This window comes from Coenobita brevimanus, chromosome 42 (assembly GCF_032717465.1).
Source record: "Coenobita brevimanus isolate Jiangsu-jjx chromosome 42, ASM3271746v2, whole genome shotgun sequence".
Taxonomy (NCBI): domain Eukaryota; kingdom Metazoa; phylum Arthropoda; class Malacostraca; order Decapoda; family Coenobitidae; genus Coenobita; species Coenobita brevimanus.
The window spans coordinates 14,153,396-14,173,193 of NC_136995.1; the positions used below are offsets into that span (position 1 = coordinate 14,153,396).

Sequence of the window (19,798 nt, forward strand, 5' to 3'; positions counted from 1 at the left end):
AGGAAGAAGCTTGAGGAGAGAGGATGAAGTGGGAGGAAAACCTGAGGAAATTACACATGGAGGGGAAAGATAAAGAAAAGGAAGGGGAAACGTGAGGAAGGAAGGAGGGGAAAATGGGACATACGAGACAAATGGAGAGAGAGAGAGAGAGAGAGAGAGAGAGAGAGAGAGAAAGGGAACGTAGGAAGGAGAGATGAAATAGAGATAGTAGTGAGAAAAACAGGTACACCAGTAAACAAGAAGCTTAATGACTAGTAATGGGGCTATTAAGAGAAACGTGAACCCAGTGGACTGCAGGCTGAAGTGACCCTCCCCCTGCAGTCCCCTATCCTTCTCTATACGGGGGATAGGGAGGGAGTTGAGGGACGTTTGTATAGCCAGGCAGCTCCACCGCTAGCTATATCGGTGCCACCATGTGAAGGCGTCCCTCACCTGTCTCATTTAGATGGGTAAAATGAGTACCTGGAATATCTATAGCATGTTCGTTGTTACCTGGCGAAAATCCCTCCCCTCTCTGACTTCAGCTGCAAAGGAAGGCAGAAATAGAATATAGATACATGGGTAGACAGACAGACAGATAGATAAACATAGATACAGCCATAGATGGATAGACAGGTAGATAGACAGACATGCGGCCATAGATGGATAGACAGACAGACAGTCAGATGAAGCCACAGATGGATAGACAGATAGATACACAGATTCAGTCATAGACGGATGGACAGATAAATAAACAGATGCAGCCATAAATGGATAGACAGCCATATAGACAGACAAATGAAGCCACAGATGGATAGACGGACAGATACATAGATGCAGCCATAGATGGAGAGACAGATAGATAGACAGACAGACATGCGGATAGCTAAGAGACATTTGCCGATATAATTGAGGGAAAAATTACCAAAAAATACAGGAAGGAAAAAACGAGAGGACGAAAAACAAAACGAAAAAATGAGAGAGAGAGAGAGAGAGAGAGAGAGAGAGAGTACTGGAAGAGTAAGATGGATTAGGAGATTGGGGGAGGGAGTTTATTGTCCCTGCTTTTAAAACGAGTGGCTTAAGCTGCTTCCCTTGCTCTTTTTCCCTGCTCTTTTCCCTCGCTCTCTTCCCTTGCTCTTTTCTGTCGCTCTTTTTCCTTGCTTTTTCCCAAATCTCTTCCTCTCTCTTTTCATCCTGCTTCCCAATTTTCTACCTATCTTCTCCCCCCTTATTTTCACCTTTCCTCTCCCCCTCTCTTTCTCCACCCTCCTTCATCTTTCCCTCTCTCTTCCATGTATCTTCCTTCTTGCGTTTTCCCTCATTCCATTTCCATTGTCATTTCCTCTACTTTCGTTTCCCCTCCTCCCCTTTCTTCCCTCTTCTGTCTATTGATTTTCTTTCCCTAAGTCTTTTCTATTTTTCCTCCTCTCTACTTTCATCTCTCTCCCTTCCTTTTCCCAGTCTCCTGTTTATCTATCTATCTATCTTCCTTTTCCCCAATTCCCCTCCCCCTTCCTCCCCTCTCTCCCATCCCCTCTCCTCATCCTTTATCCCTCTTCACTTTCCTCTCATTTTCCATCCACCTTTTCGTCATGCCTCTCAATTCTGTCTACTTTCTATCCTGTGTTTCTCCATATACTCTCTTCCATCCCCTCTCCTCTTTCCCCTCTTACATTTTCACTACTTCTCTCCAATTTTTCTCACCTTTAATTTTCTTTCCTCCCCTCTGCCCACCTCCCATTCTGCCCCTCTCTCTCTCCTTCCTTCCTTACCTTCCCATCTTCCTCTCCCTCTTCAACTCTCCCACTCTCTTCTCCATCCTTATCGCTTACTTCCTTCTCCTTTCCCATCTCCGTTTTACTAATTTTTCATTCCTTCATCTACCCCTCCCCATTTCTCCTTCCCTGTCTACCTCTATGTCCACCTATATTCCTCCTTTTCCTACCCTAATCTACCCCTCCCCATTTCTTCCTCCCTATCTACCTTTATGTTCATCTATTTTCCTCCCTTTCCCCCTCCTACTCATTCTCTCTCAATCATCTTACTTTCAATTTCCTCCTTCCTCTCTTCTGTCTACCTTCTTCTTCTCTCTCCTCTCCCTCTTTTTCCATTTTCTCTTTCCTCTCTTACCTATCTGCCTTCTTCTCCCCTCTCCTCTCCTTCTTTCTCCAATTCCTTCTTCCTTTGTCTCTCTTCCTTCTTCTCCCTTCTCTTCTCCTCTCCCTCTTTTTCCATTTTCTCTTTCCTCTCTTATCTATCTGCCTTCTCCCCTCTTCTCTCTTCTTTCTCCAATTCCTTCTTCCTCTATCTGCCTTCCTTCTTCTCCCTTCTCCTCTCCTCTCCCTTCTCCATTTCCTTCTTCCTCTTATATCTTCCTTCTCCCCTCTCCTCTCCCTCATTCTCCATTTCCTTCTCTTTCCTACCCTCCTTTTTTACCTTATCCACGAAAAATAGATGCAGATAGACATACACTGAAACAAACACGCAGACAGACAGACAGACCCATAGATAGATATAAAGTCATAGATGGAAAAACACAGAGAGAGAGAGAGAGAGGCTGGGAAATAAGTAGATGGAGATGGAAAGATTATTTGAACCCCTCCCTCTCCCTCTCTCCCTCCCCTCCCCTCCCCTTAGGAAACACGAGCAGCGGTGGTGGGTCCTGTGTGGGTCAGGGTTGAGTCTCCAAGAGGAAACAATGAGGGAGTGGGTCGTGTTTTGCGGGGACGGCTGCTGGGAGGTAACTGTGGAGAGAGAGAGAGAGAGAGAGAGAGAGAGAATTAGATGCAAACCATACAACCCTTACAGTTCATTTGAGAGAGAGAGAGAGAGAGAGAGAGAGAGAGAGAGAGAGAGAGAGAGAATTAGATGCAAACCATACAACCCTTACAGTTCATCCGAGAGAGAGAGAGAGAGAGAGAGAGAGAGAGAGAGAGAGAGAATTAGATGCAAACCATACAACCCTTACAGTTCATTTGAGAGAGAGAGAGAGAGAGAGAGAGAGAAATCTGGATACACAAACCATGCACACCTTCACTTTCTGACGCCTTTAAAATACATAAATAAAACACTGCACACCCATAAGGAAAGAAGATAATGTTAGCCTAGCCCCGGGACCCTACGTCAGCAAGGGAATAATAGGAATAATAATAATAACAATGACTAATAATAATAATAATAATAATAATAATAATAATTTAAATAATAATAATGCTTGATCTTTATCGTTGGAAGTATTATCTATGGAGCAAAATCCATCCTATTTCAACCACAATCCATCCCATTTCAACCACAATCCATCCCATTTCAACCACAATCCAACCTATTTCAACCACAATCCATCCTATTTCAACCTCAATAATCCATCCCATTTCAACCACAATCCATCCTTATTTCAACCACAATCCACCCTATTTCAACCACAATCCATCCTTATTTCAACCACAATCCATCCTATTTCAACCACAATTTATATATATATATAGGATTTATGTATGATTGCAAGGATTTATACAGAAACTCAAACAGCAAGGATTTACAGTGTGTGTGTGTGTGTGTGTGTGTGTGTGTGTGTGTAGGCTATATGTTTGGTGAGGGTGAGGAAAGAGAGCAAATGTGGGTGACAGGGTACGAGGTGAGGGTGAGGGTGGGGGATAAGGGGTGAAGTTAGGATGAGGACGTAGGGTGAGGGTGAGGATATTACTGAAGGTAAGGGTACTGCAAAAGACTGTGACAAAAGAAAGAGGGTGAGGGCTAGGGTGAGAGATGAGGGGATGGGTAAAAGCTGTGGTAAGGGGTACGAGTAAGGGTGGGGGTGAGGGTGAAGGGGAAGGTGAAAAAAAGGAGAGAGGGTGAGGGAACTGCAAGTAAGGGTGAAGGGTGATGAGGTAAGGAATAAGATAAGAAAGTGGGAGCAGGAGAGGGAGACCTGACTTTGTGAGAGGGTGAGTATCGTCGACTTAGGGTGATACGGTGACAGTGAGACGGTGAGTGAAAGGGTGAAGATGAGGGTGGCAGTAAATAGAAAGTTCAGGCTAAGGAATGAGGATGAGGTTAGGGTGATGGGATGAAAGTACAGAGGTAAGATAGAATGAGAGTGACGATGCTAGAGTGACAGGGTGAAAGGAAAGGTTAGAGTGGTAGGGTGAGGGTGTGAAGTGAGAGTGAGGGTGGTAGGGTGAGGGTGTGAGGTGAGAGTGAGGGTGGATGTGTACTTTCTGAGGCTGTAAGTTAGTGAGGGTGCAGGGGAGGGTGAGGGGTAAGGGTGATAGGGTGCGAAGGAACGATGAGGGTGAAGGTGAGGATTTAGGGTGAGCGTGACAGGGTAAGGGTGTGCAGTGGAGATGAGAGTGAGGGTGAAGGTGAAGAATAAGGATGAAATGGGTACTTAGGGTGAGGGTGAAGGTACGGGTAAGAGAAGAGTAAGGGAGGTAGAGTGAGGGTGGGGATCTAATAGGGGGACATTTAGAGTGAGGGTGAGTGTAGAAGGGTTAGGGTGAGGGGGTGACGATGAGGGGGAGTGAGTCAGGGTGAGGGAAATGAAGTGATGGTGTCAGGGTGAGGCTGGTGGAATAAGAGTGAATATAGTAGAGTGACAAAGTGAGGGTGAGGATGGACGGTGAAGTGCAGGGAAATATAAGGAAGTTTGGCCCCGGGTGGACGCCGCAGTTGCTAGGCTCCATCTAGAGTGCACATCCCCTCCACGTATGGGCTCCTCGTCAGCGCCAGGGTGAAAGAGGAACAGGGTGGAGTGAGGGTGAGGGTGGGGTTGTGCAGTGAGGGTGAGGGTGGGGTGGTGCAGTGAGGGTGTGGGTGGGATGGTGTCGTGAGATGGTGGGTGGGATGGTGTCGTGAGAGGGTGGGTGGGGTGGTGCAGTGAGGGTGAGGGTGGGGTGGTGCAGTGAGGGTGTGGGTGGGGTGGTGCGATGAGGGTGTGGGTGGGGTGGTGCAGTGAGGGTGAGGGTGGGGTGGTGTCGTGAGGAGCAGGGTGAGGGTGGGGTGCTGCAGTAAGGGTGAGGTTAAAGTGAGGCGAGATGTGAGTTAGGGTGAGGGTGAGGGTGATGGAGGGAGGGAGGACGGAAGAATGAGGATGCGGGTGAAAGAGAGGGTGACGTTTGGTGGTGAGGACGGTAGGGTGAGGGTGACAGTGAGGTGACAACAGGGGAGGGAGCAGATGTGATGAGGGCAAGGGTAGTGATGAGGGTGACAGAGTGAGGCAAAGGAGGGAGAGAGAATCTGGAGAGAGGAAGTGTCGTCAAGTTTTAGGGTTACGAGACTGGTGTGGTGAGGGTGAGGGTGAGGGAGTGAGGGTGGAAAATCGAGGAAGGGATAAGGATGGTAAGGTGAGGGTACAGAGTGAGGGTGAGGAGGATGGACTGAGGGTGAGGGGCATGGAGTGAGGGTGAGGAGGATGGAGTGAGGGTGAGGAGGATGGAATGAGGCTGGGGAGGATGCGATGAGGGTGAGGAGGATGCGATGAGGGTGAGGATGACGGAGAGAGGGTGAGGATGGAAGAATGAGGGTGAGGATGAAAGGAAGAACTAAGATAAAGGTGAACTGAAGAAAAAATTAACAGGGTGAGATGGTGGGGTGAAGACGGGTGAGGGTGGTGGATTTAGGGTGAAGGAGATGGGTAGTCAAGATGGGCGCTACAAGATGGTGGTAGCGAGAGAGAGAGAGAGAGAGAGAGAGAGAGAGAGAGAGAGAGAGAGGGTACGAGTGGTGGGATAAGGGTGGAGTTACATAGGGTGGAGAGAGAGAGAGAGAGAGAGAGAGAGGAATGTGCAGCGAATGAACTTAAATGTTACTTAGAAGTACAGACAGACAGATACAGAAGCGTAGGAAATGATGTTAAGAGTTTTGATGCTAGGGATCGAGAGGCAGTGTGAGACTGAGGCATGGGGTAAGGGGCGAGAGGCGAGGGTGGGTGGAGCGAGGCATGGAGAAGGGCCAGGAAAGAGAGAGAGAGAGAGAGAGAGAGAGAGAGAGTGGTGAGGAAGGGAAGGGGTGAGGGAAGGGGTAGAGCCGGGAAGGGGTGAGGGGAGGGGTAGAGGCGGAGCAACACAGGGTAGGCAGGACGGAAGGGTGTGGGGTAAGGCAGCGTACGATCATTCTTCCCAGGCAGCACTCTGGGTCACTCGCTTCAGCCATAGTGCGACTCGGGAGCGACAGTATGAGTTAAGGCAGCGGGAGGCGGGGATATGCCGCTCCGACGTTACCTAAAAGTGCGGTAATGTTGGTCCCAGGCGAACCAAAGACTTTCACCAATTCCCTCCTGTCTGCAGGAATGTCTAGTAAGGCATTTCTACTCGCAGTGAAGTAATATTCGCCAATCAAAAGATGTGTGTGGGAGTGTGGTGGGTGAGGGTGGCGGCGGTGGCTGTGGTGTGTGGGGTGTGCTGGTGCTACGGTGGTGGTGGGGGCCGCTGTGAGAGTCGCGCCCTCAGCGGCAGAGAGCGCGCCCTTGCCTGTTCCCTCACCACGCTGCGGGAGGAGACCAGGATAGCAAACCTAAGTAGGGTGGCTGCAGACGCTGTGGTCAGACTTACCCTACGGTGCAGCTCCATGTACCACAACCAAAGCGTCCTCACACCCTACACCCTAGCGGGCTTTGTCAGGGTGAGGGAGCTCAACGTGGAGTACTGCAAGATCACCGCCCTCGAGGATAACACCTTTGTTAACTTCAGGAACCTACGGAACTTGACGCTGCGGACACGTAACGCCCACGGACCCACCATGAGTCTGACGCCGCAGCCCGAGGTGTTCCGTCCCCTGCAGCAGCTGGAGCGCCTCGACCTCAGCACAAATAACATCTGGGAGCTGCCGCCAGGCGCCTTCTGCCAGCTGTCCAACTTAAAGCAGCTCAACCTCAGCCACAACCACCTGCAGGACCTGTCGCAGCTGGGGTTTGGCGAGGGCGAGGCGGCGTGTCGCTCCGACGTGTCAACGCTAGACCTGGCCCACAACGACGTGCGGGTGGTGGGGGAGGGTGCGTTGCGGGGTTTGAGTCGCCTGCATCGCCTTCTGCTGCACCATAACGACCTCAACAAGCTGGATGATAACGCACTACAGGGTTTATACAGCCTCAACACCCTAGACATCTCCCACAACCGCCTGGTGGCCCTGCCTGATGACGCCTTCATGCACACGCCGGAGCTCATGAACTGCCGCGCCCGCAACAACTCGCTGTCCATGCTAGCGCCTGGGTTGTTCCGCGGCCTGCAGCATTTAGTAGAGCTGGATTTAGCACATAATGACCTGAAGGCAGAGTGGCTGACTGCATCCATCTTTCAGGGCCTCATCCGCCTCATGGTGCTGGACCTCTCGCACAACAACATCTCGGAGTTGAGTCCACAGGTGTTCAAAGACCTGTATGGCGTGCAGGTGTTGCGTCTGGCCCACAACCAGCTGCACACCATCCCAGCAGGTGCCTTCGCAGCCTGCGTCAACCTGCACACCCTAGATTTATCCTACAACCACCTGACTAGTGTGCCAGACCGCGCCTTCCAGGGTGTCAATGTTCTAAGTTTCCTAGCCCTGGACAACAACCGCATCAGTCGGGTTGATGCTGCCTCCCTGGCCAACCTAACCAGCCTGGCCGACCTCAACCTGAATGGCAACCAACTGACGGTGGTGCCTGAGGACGTGGGCCATCTGCGCTTCCTGAAAACACTCGATTTAGGGGAAAATCAGATCGCCTCCCTGGACGACATGCCAGTCAGAGGCCTCCAGTTTTTGTATGGGCTCAGGCTAGTGAATAACAGGATCTCAGGCAATATTAGCAAGGACACGTTCAGTGATATTCCCTCCCTCAAAATACTAAATTTAGCCAAGAATGCCATAACACATATAGAAAGTGGTACGTTTGATCACAACCTTAACCTACAAGCAGTGAGACTCGATGCCAATATGCTCACCAGTATCAGTGGTTTGTTTGAAAATCTTCCTAACTTAGTGTGGCTAAATGTGTCTGATAACCATATAGAGGAATTTGATTATCATTTTATCCCAGTGAGTTTACAGTGGTTAGACCTCCACAGAAATAAAATAAGTGAGCTTGGGAATTACCGCGAGCGACATGACCTGAGCCTACAGACACTGGACGTAAGCTTTAACAAACTCCAGTACATCAACAGCATACAGATCCCCGATAGTGTGCAGCTACTTTTTCTCAACGATAATCGGATTTCCGTGGTTGAGCCCTTCACGTTCTTCAAAAAGGCCAATCTGACCCGAGTGGATTTATTCGCCAATCAGTTATCGAAAATGGACATGTCTGCTTTACGACTGGCCGAGGTCCCTGGCAATAAGTCCCTGCCGGAATTTTACCTCGGCGGGAACCCGTTTGTGTGTGACTGCAAGATGGAGTGGTTGCAGCGTATTAATGGCCTCGAACACGAACGACAAAACCCAACCATTATGGACCTGGAGAGTATATACTGTCAGATGCCCTTTGCTCGCACCGGCGCCTTTATCCCCCTCGTTGAAGTCAATCCCGCCCGCTTCCTCTGTCAGTACGAGACCCACTGCTTCGCCCTCTGCCACTGCTGTGAGTTTGACGCCTGTGACTGCGAGATGACGTGTCCTGACGGCTGTGGGTGTTACCATGATCAGTCGTGGCGGTCAAACATCGTGGACTGCTCACTACAGGATGTGCAGCAAGTGCCTGACCGCATCCCCATGGACGCTACGCAAGTCTACCTGGATGGCAATGACCTGCGTAACCTGTCTTCACACTCCTTTATTGGCCGCAAGCACCTTCAGGTCCTGTATGTGAATGCCTCAAACGTACGCAGCCTTGATAATGGTACCTTCAGTGGACTAACGAGGCTAACGGCGCTACATCTACAGGATAATTTGCTAGAAGCACTGAGAGGTAATGAGTTCCAGGGATTGTCTGGCGTAAGGGAACTGTACCTGCACAACAACAGGCTGCGCTACGTCCACCAGCACACGTTTGCCACACTGTTCCACCTGGAGCGCCTTACCCTACATAACAACCGCCTCAGTAACTTCCCCGTCTGGCGGCTCGTTGACAACCCTTACCTCGGCCGCGTCTCCCTCAGTGCCAACCAGTGGTCATGTCAGTGCCAATTTGTTCAATCTTTCGGGATATGGCTGACGGGCAACGAAAGGAAAGTGACTGATGGGCGAGAAGTAAAGTGCTACCCTGGTGACAGTGAGGTGGAAGATGATGATGATGATGATTCAGGGTGGTATATCATGGAATTCAACGCCACTACTTGCATGAACACATCCACTCCCTCCACAGTGATCCAGCCTATGGTCCTGGATAACCTGCTCCACCCTGTCATCGCCACGTGTGTCGCCTTCGTGGTGGTGGTGGCTGTGATACTGTGCTTCCTGTACCGTGGGACACTCAGGGTGTGGGTGTACTCACAGTGTGGCTTCAGGATGTGTCACAGCGCCTCTACCAGTGACGACAGGGACAAACTCTTCGACGCCTTTGTCTCGTACAGCTCAAAGGACGAGGCGTGGGTTAACCAGGTGTTGGCAGGGGAGCTGGAGAGGGGGGACCGGCCGTACCGTGTGTGCCTCCATTATCGCGACTTCCCCGTGACCGCCTACATCGCCGACACCATCGTAGAGGCGGTCGAATCCTCACGCCGCACCATCATCGTCCTCTCCAAGAACTTCATCGAGAACGAGTGGTGCCGCTTCCAGTTCAAGAGTGCACACCACGAAGTGTTCAAGAAGCGGCGGCAGCGGCTGATTGTGGTGGTACTGGGCGAGATTCCAGCCAGAGATCTCGATCCAGACCTACGCCTCTACCTCAAGACCAACACCTGCATCCACGTCAGTGACAAGCTGTTCTGGGACAAGTTAAGGTTCGCCATGCCTGACGCGGGCACTGGCAATCAACGGGTTGTGCACACGTACAGTTCCATCCCTGACCGGTCCTCCTCCAATACCAACAAATACAGCGTTAATACCCCCGCCGCCGTCCACCACAACCTCCACCAAGGCTCAGACGCGTACTGGGCGTAGTTACGGCCACCCGTCATGCAGGAGGCGTCACACGGGGGCCCCTCACAGCCTTGACGGGGCCCTACACACCAGGCTGGGTCTTATCCAGCTAGGTCTAGTCTGGAGCCCTATACGCTTGGTGTCACTGGAAAGGCAGCTCCCCTCCTACAGGCCCACATAGTCCCCAAACACCTGAGTGGATGGTACACGTCAGGCTGGGTGCGACGACAGGGCGGGAGGGTGTGAGCGCCACCAGACCAGCTTGTTCCTCATTGCTACAGGCTGTACGTATGGCCGGGTGTGGCAGAGTCCTTAGTGCCATTAACGGAACACTAGTGGCTGTGTTTGTGCTGAACCTCTCACACCAAACAGAAAAAAAGAAAAACGAAAATTAAGACAATGGGATAAAAGATTCACACGACACATGAAAAAAAAGAAAAAATTAAAGCAAGGCAGTGGTTTAAAAGCCTCACACGAAACATGAAAAAAACGAAAAAAAAAGGAAGAAAAAATTAAAGCAAGGCAGTGGTATAAAAGCCTGATCCAGATATAAAGTAAGTGGTGTAAAATAAAGAAAAAATACAGAACCGTATATATCGTAAAACCAGATAAAAATTTAGATAAAAGTAAAAAATGAAAAAACTCAACCAAAAAAAAGAGGGGGTAGAAAAATGTAAAATGAAAAACCCCTTCCAGATAAAAGTGTCAGACGGAAAAACTTGGCCAGATAAATAAAAAAAGAAAAAAATAATCTAAAAGGAAGACGCCAATTAACAAGTGAAAAAAATAAATAAAATACTGTACAATATAAAGCCTCGACCAGAAAAATATATTGAGAAAAAAAAATGCTGAAAAAATAGATGAGAGTCGTCAGAGGCAAAGATGAAGTTATGTATATTAAAAAAAAGGTTGAGGGAAAAAGTAAGAGAAGAGGTAATGAAGTGTGAAAAGTTCGTGAGAAGTGGGGTGGCGTAACAGAGCTGAGAGAGAGAGAGAGAAAGAGGAAGACGACAGAAAATGAAGGAAAAGAGAAGGAAGAAGACAGCAGGAGGAGGAAGAGAAAAAAACAAAACAAATGTAGGAAGAAAACTGAGGCAGGATGATGACAGGATGGAAGAAAAGAAGAAATGGAAGACAGAAGAAAGAAGGAAGACATCAGAGGACAGAAGGCAGAAGAGGACATAAGAAGGAAGACGGAAGATGAAAGAAAAAGACAAGAAGGACTCAAGCTGGAAGAGGACAGAATGAAGAACATTGAAAGAAGACAAAACGGAAGACTCACGTTGGAAGAATACAGGGCCGTAAAACTGATGCTACCACCTCTCCATCTTTTTCGGAGGTGAAAATGGGATGCAAAGCCAGGAAATGTGATTCGGAAGTTTTTTAAGAGGCAATGAGAAGCATGAAAGAAAAAGAGTGAAAGAAAGAAAAAGAAAATGAAAGAAAGAAAAAGAATGAAAGAAAATGAAGAATGAAAGAAAAAGAATGAATGAAAGCAAAAGAAAGTGAAAGAAGGAAAAAGAATGAATGAAAGAAAAAGAAAAAAGTGAATGAAAAAACTGTTACCGGGTATTTTACCAGAACAAAATGAAATGTCTAAAAATACGAAAAATAGTGCAATCAGGCTCCTAATTTCAGACAACCCAGTAACCCGCTTAAGTTAACAACCAGGTAGATACATGAAAGCACTGGAAAGCTTAAAATAATATGGCAAAAATTTGTAAAGGCCAGGAATGGTGTTAAGGAAATGGAAGTGTTTGTGAGGTTTATTTATTTATTTTTTTTTTGCAGTGAAAAACTTGAAATATGTGAAAAAGGGCAATGAAAAGGAAAGCTTAATGGTTATAATGAAATGGAAGCTTTTTTTTTTTTTTTTTTTTTTACAAGCAGTGGAAAACTTGAAATATGTGAAAAACGGCAATGAAAAGGAAAGTTTAATAACTTTTTTTTTTTTTTTTAACATGCCGTGAAAAGCTTGAAATATGTGAAAAAAAAAAGCACTGAAAAGAAAGCTTAATTTATACTTTTCTTGTGTGTATTTTTAAAAGCTCTAACATGCTGGATATGTGAAAAAATAAAAGCACCGAAGAAAGTTTAATAATAAAGCAATTTTTTTTTTTTACAAGCACTGAAAAGTCTGAAATAAGTGGAGAAAAGCAGAGAAAAGCTTAAAAATGAAGTAAGTATTTTTTAAGCAATGGAAATCCTGAAATAAAAGTACGCATTATTTTTGAAGAAGCGACGAAAAGCTTATAGGTGAAATGCAAGTATTTTTTTGAAGCTGTAGAGAGCTTTGGTAAAATATATGCAAAAGTTTCAGAAAATGTATTAATAAGCTTAGAATTATAGCTAAATGAGATGCAAGTATTTTTGATGCCGTAGGTAGCCTAGAGAAAAGAATATTATATGATATGAAGATGTCTATAATGAGGCAGTGAAAATATTGCAATGTGAAGCAATTTTGAAAAGGAATCAGTGCAAATCTTTTTAATGAGGCAGGTGATTGCAATGGGATGCAATATTGAAATGGAATTAAAGTATTTATACATGAGGCAATGAAAAGATTGCAATGGCATGCAATACCGCAAAGGAAATCACTGAAAAGACAGACTGCAATGCTGAAAAGGACGTAAGTGAAAAGATTGCAATGTTGAAATGGAAATAAGTGAAAAGATTGCAATACTGAAAAGAAGTCAGGGAAAAATTGCAATATTGAAAAAGGAAGTCAGTGAAAAGACTGCAATGTTGAATAGGAAATCCGTGAAAAGACTGCAATGTTGAAGTCAATGAAATGATTGCTATATTGAAATGTAAATCATGAAAAATTGCAATGTTGAAAAAGGAAGTCAGTGAAAAAATTGCAATGTTGAAAAAAGTCACTGAAAAATTGCAATGTTGAAAAAGGAAGTCAGTGAAAAAATTGCAATACTGAAAAAGGAAATCGGTGAAAAGGCTTGATATGCAGGCACGGTATATGCAAAGGAAACTTCGACCGGATGTGTGCTTAGGTCATTTCATCAGTGTTGTTATTATTATCTGTGTGTGTGTCAACGCAGTGTCCAAGGAAACTATACACTGTTGCTTAAAGTCACTAAAAGCAATGATTATGTAAGATCTAGTCATATATATAAAAACAAAATAACGAAGTGAAGTGGCTCTAGGTACCATGTCCCTAATTAAGTCAGTTTCTATGACAACGAAAACATAGAGAGAAAAAAAAAAGAACTTGTCAGCAATTATTTTTTATTACTGCAAAAAATATATACATCTATTATATATATACTGTTGACTGCTTCTTTTGTAAGTGTGCGCGCTCGAGGGTTAAAAAAAATATATATATATTGCTAGTGGGAATCCTTTTACACAGATTTTAGTCTCAGTATTGTGGATTGCAAGGTGATGTGAACGATAAAAAGTGGTATATGAGCTATAGAATGTGGTACATAATGCAACTCTCCAATATGCATCAATGTTGTGGCGTATATGAGCACCTGAGAGAGAGAGAGAGAGAGAGAGAGAGAGAGAGAGAGAGAGAGAGGCCACATGCTCTTATTATAACTGGAGAATTTTTATATATGGTGTCTCGCTATGTGCTTTGGATAAAATATACTCTATGGGACACTTCTCGTTGCAGATCAATGAAAATAATTGCTTGACACACACACACACACACACACACACACACACACACACACACACACACACACACACACACACACACACAAAACCTCTTGCAAAAAACACCAATAATAATCCCTCTATACTTTCTCACACACACACACACACACACACACACACACACACACACACACACACACAACCTCTTGCAAAACACACCAAAACTAATCCCTCTATACTTTCACACACACACACACACACACACACACACACACACACACACACACACACACACACACACACACACACACACACACAATGAAAAAAAGGAAACGTCCAGAATTAAGCAGCTCAATCAAATTAATGAATTAGACTTAAAAAAAAATACAGAAACCTAAAATTGGTCATATATTAAAAAAAAAATCCTCAAAATTACAATTAGAAAAATAATGCATAACTAAAAAAAAAAAATTATAAAGGTATTTGATAATAGATTTTAAGATAAAATTACCCCCACAGAACACAAAACAAAAAACACACAAGACTTCAACTAAAACAAACACTCAAGCGGAAACAAGGACAAACAAGCTAAAACAAACACACACAAGCTAAAACGGAGAAAAACAAACACGCTAAACCACACCACAAACACGATCCTTCCTAAAAACGCACAAAATTAACTCAAAAAACACCAGATAATGTAGAAAAAAGAAAAAAACAAGACAGGCACCCATAGAACACAAAACCAAGACACTAAACAGAAAAAAACATACGATCAAAACACCGATACAAGAAATACTTATGCAAAACACACACACACACACACACAAACATCGTATAACTAGTACATTAAATACAAGAAACAAAACACCAGAAGTTTACATAAATCAGTAAGTCACATAAACACTGACACACACACACACACACACACACACACACACACACTTGCTTGTAGGTAAATTCAGTGTTGAACGTCCATTTTTTTTACCCAAGTTATAGAAAGGCAAGGGTAAAAAAAAAAAAAAAAAAATCCAGGTATGAGACTCACCAACAAACTTACGATAAAATTTCTGTCGTAGGAGGAAAGTTAAGGAGTTACGATAAAATTCTTGTATTATTTTTTTCTCCCAGGAAGGCTAAGGACTGACGTTAAAATTCCTGATTGATTTATTTCTTCTCCCAGAAAGGTTAAAGACTTACGAAGAAATTACTGTCCTAAGTGTTTTTTTTTGTTTTTTTTAAGGGGGGGGTCGACTGTTTCAATGTTGCTGGTCCTTCCGGATTACTTAAATCTTGACAGGTATTCTAATTGGCTTTGGAGATGTTGCAAGCACCTCTTCCTTAGCGATTTACTCCGCATTTGCACCTCAGTTTCATCTTGTTATTAATGCAAGTTATGTTGATGTTAAAAACAACATAACTTAAGAAACTCATGGTGTAATAAGCTAAAATAAATCGCCAAGGAAGAGTTGCTAAGAGGCCTCCATTGCCAGAGTACAGTATCTTTTATTACGAAATTAAATTCATCTTAAGTTTGTTCGTAAGTCTCAAGGCCGTATACCGAGTGGCTTAAGAGATACGTAACACCTGTTCGTAAGAGACTTATTTTGTTTATTAACCCTTAGCATTTATTATTATTTGGCTACCAATATGTCCTTCTCTCTACCAATATGTCATTCTACTCTTGACACTTTTTTACAAGCGACTTATTTTACATAGTATCCCTTGGCATTTAATATTACTTTCCAACCAATATTCTGCTCTCGATATAGTTCCCATTAAAATATACAACTGAGGTATAACAGACAGAATGAGTCGCTCAGGAAGAGGTGTAACGTAACCAGCAAGGCCACAAGGAATGCGCCCCTCATCCTGTGAATAAAAGAGCATCCAGACTCCTTTTTTTATATATATAAATATTGCGAGAAATGCCCACTTCATCTGTGATAAAACCAAAGTCATATACTTCTTATTTAAAAAAAAAACTTGTAAATATTTTTTTGATACAGCCTGACTTTTTTTCTCGCTTTTTGTAAATTATTGTAAATATATGGAGTTTCATGTGTAAATAAAATACAATGGGCAGATTAGAATTTCCTTTTCATCTCCATGGTAACCTAGTGCATGACCAAAAAACCAATAAAAATAACAAATAAAAATGCATGACCAAAGAGTGTACAGTGGAGTGCTATGAGAAAAATGGGGCGCTATGGGGGAGAAAATGGGGTGCTGTGGGGGTGAAAATGGGGTGCCGTGAGGAGAGTATGGGGTGCTATGGTAGAAATAAAATGGGATGAGAGAAAATTGAGTGCGATTGGAAAAAATGGGGTGCTGTGGGGGGAAAAAATGGGGTGCTGTGGGGGGAGAAAATGGGGTGCTATGGGGGAAATAAAATGGGGTGCTATGGGAGATAAATAAAATGGGGTGCTATGGGAGATATATAAAATGGGGTGCTATGGGAGAGAAATGGGGTGCTATGAGATAAATAAAATGGGGTGCTATGGGAGATAAGTGGGGTGCTATGAGAGAGAAATGGGGTGCTACGGGGAGGAATGGGGTGCTATGGGAGAAATAAAATGGGGTGCTATGGGAGAGAAATGGGGTGCTATGGGAGAGAAATGGGGTGCTATGGGGAGAAATGGGGTGCTATGGGAGAAATAAAATGGGGTGCTATAGGAAAGAAAACTGAGGCCTGAATTTTCATACGATAATTTGTGTATTAAAAAGTAAAATAAATAAATAAACTGGGTGTGGATTTAAGCTACAAAATTGAATTAGAAATGTATAAGAAATTTTCGAAGGTAATGTTAGAAACGTAACCAAATTATACACTTTATCTCTCTCTCTCTCTCTCAGAAATGTGAAATATATAAACTGGTAAGAATATGAACAGAAAGAAAATGTGTTCTATTAATAACCTTGGTAAGAAATGTGAAAAAAGTCATACCAAATTAGAATTTTTTTTTCCCTTCAATCTAATGATGTATTTTATGTTCTGTTCGTGTTCTTTCCAGACGATTTTGTTCACCTAAGGACAGAATTTTCGAACTAGGGGGAGGGGGGTATAATTATGTTGCCTTCAATACCCTCTCCCCCCAGGCTGAGTAAAATAGTCTAATAAAAGATGTGTGTAATACTGAAGACGTTATCGTGGTGAAGGGGTTCAGTGTGAAAGCTAAAAGTTGTCAGAATTTGTACAATTCACACACACACACACACACACACACAGTCAAAATATGTACGGTAGAATTAGTCAGAACATGTAAGGTACGGTGGAATTACACACACACACACACACACACACACACACACACACACACACGCACGCACGCACGCACACACACACACACACACACACACACACACACACACACACACACACACAAATGCCTGTGGACAAATATATACACAGAAAATACACAGTTCTGGTGAAGCATGCAGGTAGCCACTTTTAAGAACTATTGATAAACTTTGCCAAATAAAAAAAATATACATTAATTTCTAAAGGAATGTGAATTATTGTGACTTACGGAAATAGCACCAAATACGACAAAGGAAAAATATATATACGAGTATTATAGTGCCTGTGAGAAAAATGCAGGCAGATACCAAAAAGAAACTTGTTCTCTTGCCAAATAAATAAAAATGTAAAAATATCCATAGGGATGTGAACAATGGAAACTGCGAAAAATATGAAACGTGGAAATGTGTATAAAGGAAGGTCGTAATTCGTGAGAAAAATGTAGGTAGACACTGGAAAAAAAAAAAAATGAGAGAGAGAGAGAGTGAGTCGTAGTGGTGTTAAGAACTGTGAATTATTAAAAAATATCAATATATATAACACCAACGCAGAGTAAAACAGGGCAAAACATCCATACATTCATTCATACATACATATATACACACATACATACATATATAAAATACATACAGTACATACATATATATATATTCGTAATACATACAATCACCCATTCACCCATCCATAAAAACATATTTCAATCATCCAACCATCCATTCATATAACATACATACATTCAATCATTCCTTCATCCATCCATCCATCCTTACATACTGGTACACAGGCTACAAACATTCATACTTTCATCCATTCATCTACCTTTACATCCAACCATCCATCCATCTATCCTTACACACATCCATACATTCATTCAACCATCCATCCTTACATACTGGAACATACATAAATACATTCATCCATTCATACATACATTCACCCTCCATAAATACATACAATCATCCATCCATCCATCGATACATATACAGTATACATACCTTCATTCATCCCTCCATCTAAGCGTGAATAATTCCGTGTATAATACTGTATGAGAATATGCAGGAAAAGTAAAAACAGTATAAATTATCAAATGAATAACTGATGAATGAAAAATGTATGAAATAAGTGAAAAAAATGCATAAATTCCCAAACATGAATAACTCGTGTATAATACTGTATGAAAGTACAAGACGTATGAAATAAATAGCCAAACGTGCATAACTTCACATGTATAATAATGTATGACTAGAAAATGAAAAAAAATCCATTACTTCCAAAACATGAATAACTTGTGTATAATAATGTATGAAAGTATAAAACGTATGAAATAAACAGCCAAACGTGCATAACTTCTCATGTATAATAATGTATACCGGTAACTAAAAAATGAAAAAAAATGCATTAATTCCGAAACATAACTCGTGCATAAAAAATGTATGAAAAAATATAATGTTAGAAATGTATAGGTACCAGATGTATAGATTTTTCCAGTGTATGATAATGTATGAAAGTATGCATGAAAAATATCCATGAATTACCAGACGTGAATAACACGTATAACACTAATGTATAACTAGATATAAACTGTAAAAAAAATGCATTCACTATCAGACATGAATAACTTCGGTGTATAATAACGCTATGAAAGAATAACGAAGACAAGGATATAGAGAATTATTAAACGTGACAAACACTGATGTATAACAGACAGTAATAATAATAATAATAATAATAATGTATAACTGTATAAATTATAAAAACGCATACACTCCCCCCCCCCGTGTATAACAAATATATGCAAGTACAGTATATCGAAGGCAGCGAAATATACCACGGCAGTATATATCAAAATTCCATCAGTATTAACGATTTTTAAAACGAAAGCCAGAATAAATTTAGAGAGAAAAACATTGAGGTGTGATTTCTTTCCCCACACCTTTACGAAATTTTATTACCTGACGACTTAGTGGTGAGGGAAGGGTCTGGTGGCCTCTTTAGTGGTGATTTATCTTTATTGTATTTTTATCAGACGATTTTATTCACCTGAGGGAAGGGGTCTGCTGCCTCTTTAGTGGTGATTTATCTTTGTTATTTATTTATTTTATTAGATTTATTCAGCTAAGGGAAGGAGTCTGCCGTCCTCTTTACTACGATAGGGTGATTTATTCTTTATTTATTTTATCAGACGATTTTAATCAGCTGAGGGAAAGAGTCTGCTGTCCTCTTTGTTATGACAGGGTGATTTATTCTTTATTTTTATTAGACGATTTTATTCCGCTGAGGGAAGGGGTCTGCTTTATTACGATAGGGTGATTTATTATTTATTTTTACTACAAAGACGATTTTCTTCAGACTGAGAGATTTCTGATAGTAAACATAAGTTACTTTACTTAGAACCCGTGTAAATAAAGGAAAAAATTATCAAGGACTATTATCGTACTGAAGTGGTTTTAATGGAGAGAGAGAGAGAGAGAGAGAGAGAGAGAGAGAGAGAGAGAGAGAGAGAGAGAGAGAGAAATTTGAAATATAATGGGATCGAAATAAAAAAAAAAAATAAATGGAATGCTGTGACTAGAAAAGAAAATTATACCCACGGCCTATGTCCTCGTGGGTTAAGGAGGCTCCCTAACACCTCTTCTTCAGCGATTTATTTTTGGATCTGGCTGGTTTATTTTCGTTTTGTGCTGACTATTGCACAATATGGCGAGATTTGAATGATGTAAGCTATGATGATGAGAACGTAAAACAAAGAAAATAAATCGATTAGAAAGGGGTGTTAAGGAGCTTCCCCCAGGAGGGAAAAGAACGTACCGGTATAATGTTGAAAATTAATCGCTTAGAAAAAGGTGTTAGGGAGCTTTCTTAACTGACGAGAATCCGGGTCGAGTGAAAAAAAAGAAAAATCGTATAAGC

The 19,798-nt window shown here is 42.9% G+C and overlaps 1 pseudogene; it reads left to right on the top strand.

Annotated features, from left to right (window-relative positions):
• The first annotated feature begins 6,299 nt into the window (after positions 1-6,299).
• Positions 6,300-12,105, top strand: LOC145397694 (toll-like receptor Tollo pseudogene; annotated as a pseudogene).
• The last annotated feature ends 7,693 nt before the right edge of the window (positions 12,106-19,798 follow it).